The sequence below is a fragment of the Ambystoma mexicanum genome, chromosome 5q, assembly GCF_040938575.1.
Source record: "Ambystoma mexicanum isolate Mex_15411 chromosome 5q, UKY_AmexF1_1, whole genome shotgun sequence".
In the NCBI taxonomy this organism is placed as follows: Eukaryota; Metazoa; Chordata; class Amphibia; order Caudata; family Ambystomatidae; genus Ambystoma; species Ambystoma mexicanum.
In genome coordinates, this window is record NC_090933.1 from 544,706,201 (window position 1) to 544,714,074 (window position 7,874).

Sequence of the window (7,874 nt, forward strand, 5' to 3'; positions counted from 1 at the left end):
TGCAACCTAAGGGTCTGAATGATGAATTCTCTTTGAGTTGCTTTCTATAGTGAATTGTGAAACTCACATGTTACATCGCCAACTACTATACACAAGTGTCAGTATCCCGGACCTTAAAAAAAATTTTTTTCTTTGTCATTACAAGTGTTGTGACTTTGATGTTTTCTTCAAGGGAACTGTATTTTCCTATGTTTGACTTGCCTATATTCACTTAAATGTTTGCACCTGTTCACGAATGACCAATTGAACCATCTCTCCATTCGTTCGAACCTTGTATGAGTAATAGGCTACATCGCAATCTTTTATCCCCTTGCCATTGAATTATACTTGTCTCACTATATAATGAGTAGCCTCATGACTCTACATGATTTGTTTTGGACTATTAAGAGTAAACTGCATGTACCATCTGTGCTATCTATCATGACTGTAACGATTATTGTACTATTCACAAATTTCTGTTCCATTAGAACCAAAATTATAAAATGCGTTGCGATGGTGAACACCAGAATTCTTATGTTTCATTATGGAACATATTAACTCTACTTTTCTTATTTATCCTGATCTCTGGTCAGTCCCTATGAGTACGCTTGCACTATGCGCCATTGCATGATGGCCTCCATATTCCTCACTCACCGGCTTCTATGCCCTTTTCTATGTTTATTATTTAGTTTCCTTTCTACGTCTGACGGCGTGTCCCCAGCACAGCTCGTTCCCTAGGTTACGACCGCGCGGAGCCACTGCCTGCCGGTTTCAGTTTCCACTAACAGTGTTCCCCGCACTGTACAGGTAAGCTACCGCTACTTGGGTCCCTTTGCCCGGTTGGGAGACCCCAGGTTTATTTTTCTCCAGTATAACAGAAATGTATATGTCCCCACTTAGGTGCCAGCAGTACGTGTCTCTTTGCAGATGCCCTGCATCGTATAATTGTTTCGAATACTTGTTGACCACACGGATGCCCCTGTTGCCTTGGCTACTCGTCCCGCAACTCGAGTGAGTGCATTCTTTAAAACCAATTCCGGTTTATTTTAAGTATTATTTATTTTATTCAGTAGCGCTCTTTTGGAGTTATTCTTTCTCCGTCCACAGGAGGGGTATGGTTTTTTCTTAAACACGCTCCCCATATTGACTCAGCTTTTTCACTATTCAAGGGTGGTCCTTGCTATTTAGAACCCACTACCGCTTTTGGCTTATCTCGATCTGTCTGACTCTTCATCACGCCATTTTCTAGATCCCACCATGTAGGTGGATCTCACACAATACATCTCCTTTGTTATGTGTTTAGCTATTAGTATAGAGTGTTTCTCTTTGATCTGTTAGTTCACTCTTTTCACCATACTAGATCTCCAGTATTCTGCTCTTCACCATCTCGCTAGCATCCCGAGTTATGTACAGCTTGTCAGTCAGTCCTTGACTGTTATGGAAATAAAATAAAAGATTTTACTTTTTGTCTCCTTGAAATGTTGTCAACAGTTCAATTGGGCCCTTATGAAGAAGAGGTTACCCTCGAAACGCGTCGGCCACTCCACAATTGGACAGCATCACCTCTCCATCATTTATTGCTTCTTCGCAATTTGTTTTAATATGTTAAACGTCACGAATTACTTTGTACAACAGAATGTGCCTTTTGGCAAATTTTGTTTTCCTCTTTGCCAAATAAATTGTTATATGCTCAACTAACAAACTGCTGTTATATATCTATATCCATATATTTGAAGGCCCTATGTGGCATCAGTAAACAGTGTGCAGGGGACGGGAGGGCCCCACTTTTTGGGTCCTCTTCTATTTTCTCGGTCCCTATTCGGGTGCCAACTGTGAAAACAGAAAAATAATATGAGGCCGGGAAGCCCAAAAGGAAACACACCAACACAGGTTACAAAGAAATATACAAATACTTTATTTCAAGCTACAACAGTTACCAAGTCAACTGACAAATGGATAGCTATTCGGCTCTCAGTATGACATAACGAACTTCAACAAGGGTTCGATGTGTTCAGTGAGAGACCGCACATTGGAATACCCGGGCCATTTATACAATTTGTCCAGCCCTTGGCCAACCCTCTTGCGGGTTAACCATTCTGTGAAATACAATACTGGTCTAGGGTCCCTTGCCAGGTCAACCTTTAATAAATGCATTTTGATTAGTTTCGCTGATATAAGTAGTACATTTACATATAGGTCAACAGTAGGACAAGGTCTCAGTTCACGACCCGACAAGTAGCCTGCAGGCATATTAATCATTCAGCTGTACGGAGGTCACAACGGCCAGAATCTATTCGAATTGTCATGTGGCCTCCATTTTGATGTTCAGGGTGACTTCTACATAACAAGAGAACCTAAAATGGCGGCTTGATTCAAGATGGCAGCTTACATTGATTTCTCTGAGGTCAAGACCTTGCCGTGGAGTTTGTTCGCGCAGAGTGTTTAGACAACTTGGCGTAGGCCAATACACATATAACTATTACAATAGGAGGCATAATATTATTTCTATTCCGACACCCTGGGCCTCATTCTGAGTTGAGCGCAAAGGGATACCGGGCACCGGTAATGACACTGGTGCCGGTAATCCCTTTGCGCCCTATTCCGATGTCCCTTAGCGGGTCCCTCCCTTAACGCCTGGTTTTACCAGGTGTTATGGACGGGACCCGTTAAGGGATACAAGGCTCAATAACGGTACCACAATTTGCGGTACCGTTATTGATGCCTTCCCCTTTCCCATTGAGCCCTATGGGGGCTCAAATGGGAATGGGGAATGGCTTTTACAATGGGGACTTACCGGTCCTGCCAAGGTCGGACTGGACCGGTAAGTACCCATTGAACGAGGGCGGACAGGTTCGCGTAATTGGTGCTAGTCATGGCGCTAATAACTCCTTGTTTTTGACAGGGTAAGCTAGACAAGGCGCTTGTGAGAGGCCTCTTTTGAGTTGCTTTACTGCCTTGGCTTGTTCTGGACCCCACTACCACTTAACCCCCACCTTCAACAGACGGATCAGGGGTCTGGTGATCTCTGCGTAATCCTCAGTGAACTTCCTACTGTAATTAGTCAGTCCAAGGAGGCTTCTTAGCTTCTGCAGAGTTGTGGGGTCTTTAAGTTTTAGGAGTGCTTCCACTTTCTTTTCCTGGAGACAGAGACCCTCAGGAGTTATTTCATGACCCAAGAAGTTGACACAGGTCCTTCACCATTGCACCTTTTGGAAGGATAGTTTTGCTCCGGCAACCCTCAACCGTGTCAGAAGATAACGGATTTATGCTATGTGTTCCTCCATTGTTGAGCTTTTTATCAGGACATCATAGACATAGTCCAGGTTATCCCTTTCACCCAAGTCAGGCATGGCCTTTTGTAGGAAGATGTTGAATTTGTTGCCGAGTTGATGTATCCGAAGGGAGTCTGGGTCCAGGTGTACAGCGGCCCCCGAAGGTAAAGGCCAGCTTGTATTGGTCCTCCCAACTGACAGGCACGGCCCTGTACCCATTGGTCAGGTCAATGGCAGTGTATACCTTTGACAAACGGAGAGATGAGTGGGCACCACAAAATTCAAAAATTACTCTAAACATTAGAGTCAATGTAAAAAGAAGAAAAGTTGGATGTTCAAAATAGTAGATCTAAAGGAGCTGGCTGTGATAAGTCTGGAGACACCCTGACTTAAAAAATACAACAGAAGCTAAAGACCAAGTGGCAATATTAGGTCACACAGCCGCTCTCTTTGGGGCCCAATTTGGGTATGTAGTTATTCAAAGTTCAAAGCTCAAAGCGATATGAATAGGTATCCAAAATGTATAATCCTTAGTCAAAAAAATATAGATGAGTCTGTTTCATGGTTGAGTATCCAAAGTGATTATTTATCCAAAAGAAGTTCAAAACAAGAACAAAAAATTTCACTAATGAATTCTTAGTGAGGGAGCAATTGCCACAATCCATACATAATTCAGACTGAAATATGCCAATGCATTTCAGGAAATAATTTCCTTCTTCAGGGCAAGTCTAGTCATCAAAGTGGACATGTACACACACATTAACATCATAATAAGCACATTTGTTGTAAAAAATAAAAAGAAGAAAAAGAAATTGTAACATACTGATCAGAAGTATTTTCAATGGATGGTGAATAGAAAAGACAAAATAAGAATACCCCATAAGTGATATGAAATGTCAATCAATGGCAACAAAAAGGCAATGTAGTTTAATTTTACCTTATTGGTGTGACAAGTGGTATAGAACCAAGCGTGTCTGCCCACAGAGATGTGCCAACAGCAATGTCGTAGACAGCAGAGGTAAATAATGTTTGTAACAAATCTTTAAGCACGTAGGGCGTGCAGATCCTCTGTGTGTGGCTATACTGCAGTAAGACAGACTGCCGTGTTAAGCCGTTGCCGGGACAACAGTACTTTTGTGGCACACGTGGCAACTTGAATCTAGTAGTCAAAAGAAAAGAGGATCAAATCAGATACCTCATTCTTTACTGGCATGCGAGTGGATGCAATAGGATAGGAATGGTGTGTTGAGCATGAATCAAATACCTTTAAGCACAAGGAGAGTGCGAATCCTCCTACGTGTGGTTTCACTGCAGTAACTCAGACTGCCGCGTTGAACCATTGCTAAGATACAGGTTCATTTGTAGCACACGTGACCGCTTTGCATCTGTGAGTGGTCACGAGATGAGTAATGTGGCAGGTCTAGCCTGCAGAGATGAAGACATAAAATATTTATGTGGTATTCCCTATCTATGTCCACAATTGTGATAACAAAAAATAGGAAAGAGCAAAAAGTAATAAAAATGGAAGAAATACTCCATGTTTGAAGTGCAAGTAAAGGCAGCCACAAGGGGAAATTCCTAAACTCCATGAGAACACAAATGCATATCATGTGAGCAAGTACATAAATACAGATATAAACAGCAGACAAGTATCGAAATCAACCTCATGTGCTAAAAATGATCAAGGTCCAGCCTCGTCGCCCAAGGTGACACCCTTGGGTGGCACCTTGGGTCCCAGACAGCGTCCGGGACATGCGGCAAGGCTGATTTGGGTGACACAAAGCGAAGTTTCTGACTAGAACAAATAGTACGAATTCTCGGAAAATGTAGTCAAATACACAATACTGGAGGCACAAACAGTAATGTATCTCAAATGTAACAGTGATAGTTAATTTCTTTGTTCAAACCATTCGGAACCAGACTGCAGAGTTTGTTGATCTAAAATGTCTCCCTGCGGTTAAGGCGCAGGCCCAAATCCTCATGGGGATTGTTCTTGGTCAGAACTTCAAGGATCAAAAACTTGATTTTTGAAAGGTTATGTTTGTTCGAGGCCCAATGGCGGGCCACAGCTCAATTAGGGTTGGAGTTGCGGATACAAGACCGGTGTTCGTTCCACCATGTCTTCGCCGCTCTGGTTGACTGACCCACGTAGTATTTCCCACATGGGCATTTGATGCCGTATATGATGTTCGTACTGTCACATGTACCAAATGTCTTGAGAAGAATCTTCTTACCTGTTTGTGGATGGAAAATAACATTTCCTTTGATAACTGAGTTGCAATTAATGCAGTGTAAACAGGGAAAAGTACCATTACGCTGTGTGATCAATTTCTTCAAGGGTGGTCTTGTATGTACCAGTTCATCCCTGAGGTTCCTACTTCTTTGATAGGTGAAAACATTGAATAGATTTTGTACTCTCGTATCATTCTTAAAAATGCTCCAATGTTTCTTGATGGTTTTCTTGATTTTATTACTCTAAATGGAGAATTTAGATACATAAACTGGTGATTTTAGCTCCCTTGCTGGTTTCTTCGGAGCAGATAGTAGAGCTTTGCGTTCAAGGGAGCTAACCCTTTCAACCGCAGAATCTAATTCTTCTTGGTGGTATCCTCGTTTCGAAAACTTCTCCTTCATAGCTAATTGTTGTGAGATACAGTCATCATGATCATTAACGATTTTTTTCACTCGCGGCAGTTGGCTATATGGAAGGTTCCTCAATAGGCTTGGCTGATGAAAACTAAGGCGATGTAGCAAATTGTTTCGATCAGTTGGCTTCCGGAAGTGAGTAGTACTGTAACAATTGTCATTCCTTATTATCTGTACATCAAAAAAAGTGATCTTGTCACGTGATATCTCCCTGGTAAATTGAACACGTTGGTCAATGTTATTGAGGTGCTCGAAGAAGGCATCAAATGCTGTCTCCGTGCCTGTCCAAATACCAAAAATTTCATCTATATATCGAGTCCACAGATGAATATCTTTCTTCCATTCTTGTTTGCTCAAGATGTGATCAAGCTCGAATTTATAGATGAAACAATTGGCGTACATTGGCGCCATGGTGGTGCCCATTGAGGTACCTGAGATTTGTAAGAAAAATTAGTTTCCATATTGAAAATAAGAATTTTCAGCAATAAATTACAGTAGAGCTAGTATGAATTCCTTTTGTGCTCGAACATCTGGTGATTGAAGTAACAACCATTGCTCAGCTTCAATTCCAAGATCATGTGGTATGGAGGTGTATAGACTCTTTACGTTTATAGTGAACATCAGCTGGTTTTGGTAGAAAGTGGAAGAATTCAGTTTTTGTAGAAAGTGAACTTTGAGCTTTGAACTTTGAATAACTACGTACCCAGATTTGGCCCCAAAGAGAACAGCTATGTGACCTAGTATTGCTACTTGGTCTTTAGCTTCTGTTGTAATTTTTAAGTCATGGTGTCTCCAGAATTATCACAGCCAGCTCCTTTAGAACTACTATTTTGAACATCCAACGTTTCTTCTTTTTACATTGACTCTAATATTTAGAGCAATTTTTGAATTTTGTGGTGCCCACTCATCTCTCCGTTTGCTATTTCTCTTTTCCCTTTGTGAGACACAAAGCAGTGGAGGCCCACAACTGTTTACTTAGATTAACTTGTCAATTTAAGATTCATCACACCAATATGTCGTTTGAAGATATTGAAGGACTTTCATCAAAATGTGCTGAAACCTTAGGGTTCTCCACAGAGGAAGCAACCGCAATCCTTGAGCTCATCAGTGAAACATCAATAGGTGCACATGGTACCACACCAAATGACCCAGCGAAGCGGATCAGACAACTAAAATATTTGGTACGAAAGGAAATAAACAGGAAGCTACATGCCATCACTTTGGAACGGTACTTTAAGAACCAACGAATCCCAAGGGGGCTTCGCATACAATTGCGTCCAACCCTTTGTAAAGAAAGTAAGGAGTTTGTTCATAGATGGGAGGCCATCTTAAACAAATGCTCCCTAGACCTGATCCTACTCACAATCCAGGAACTTTCTAAAAATTTGGTAAATGTGAGCACAGAAATCCAGGAGATCGAAAGGGAACTAGTAGTTTCATTGGGTAAAGAGGAATACGACTCAATTCTGTTAGATATAAACACAAAATTGGAAGGATACAAAACTGAACTTGAACAAAAGAAAGTTAAGAAATTTAAGCGTGACACATATGATTACATTAATGACAAAGTTTACACGTAAATGGAGAAATATGGCCCAGTAGCACTGAAAAAGCTCTTTAAATATCCATCTGACAAACATCCATCTGACAACACTTCTAGCTCAGATTCGGAGGCACTGAGGGAGTCAGCCACACCCACTGAACAAACAATTGACAACTCTCCAGCAAAAGCACCCTCCACCTCAGCTTTTTTAGGCGCATGCCCAAAAGAATCCGCAGGGGGAGGAGGGCACCCAAGAGCCAAACCTTAAACACGTCTGCAATTAAAGAAAACTTAGTCATGAAAATTTCAGACAGAATACTCAGTAAACAGGAGGAAGATACAATGCAAAAAGGATTGAGTTTTGTCCCTACCTATGGCACAACATTGTTCAATAGTAAGATCGAATTGTATACATTTGTAAGGAAGCTCAAACT

General features: G+C 41.4%; 1 long non-coding RNA gene across 1 annotated transcript; it reads left to right on the forward strand.

Moving 5' to 3' along the window:
- Nucleotides 1-419: 419 nt before the first annotated feature.
- LOC138497507 (uncharacterized) lies at nucleotides 420-1,681 on the forward strand. The gene is made up of 3 exons (XR_011278602.1): nucleotides 420-786; nucleotides 880-990; nucleotides 1,471-1,681. It is a non-coding gene; the product is annotated as an uncharacterized lncRNA (long non-coding RNA).
- The last annotated feature ends 6,193 nt before the right edge of the window (nucleotides 1,682-7,874 follow it).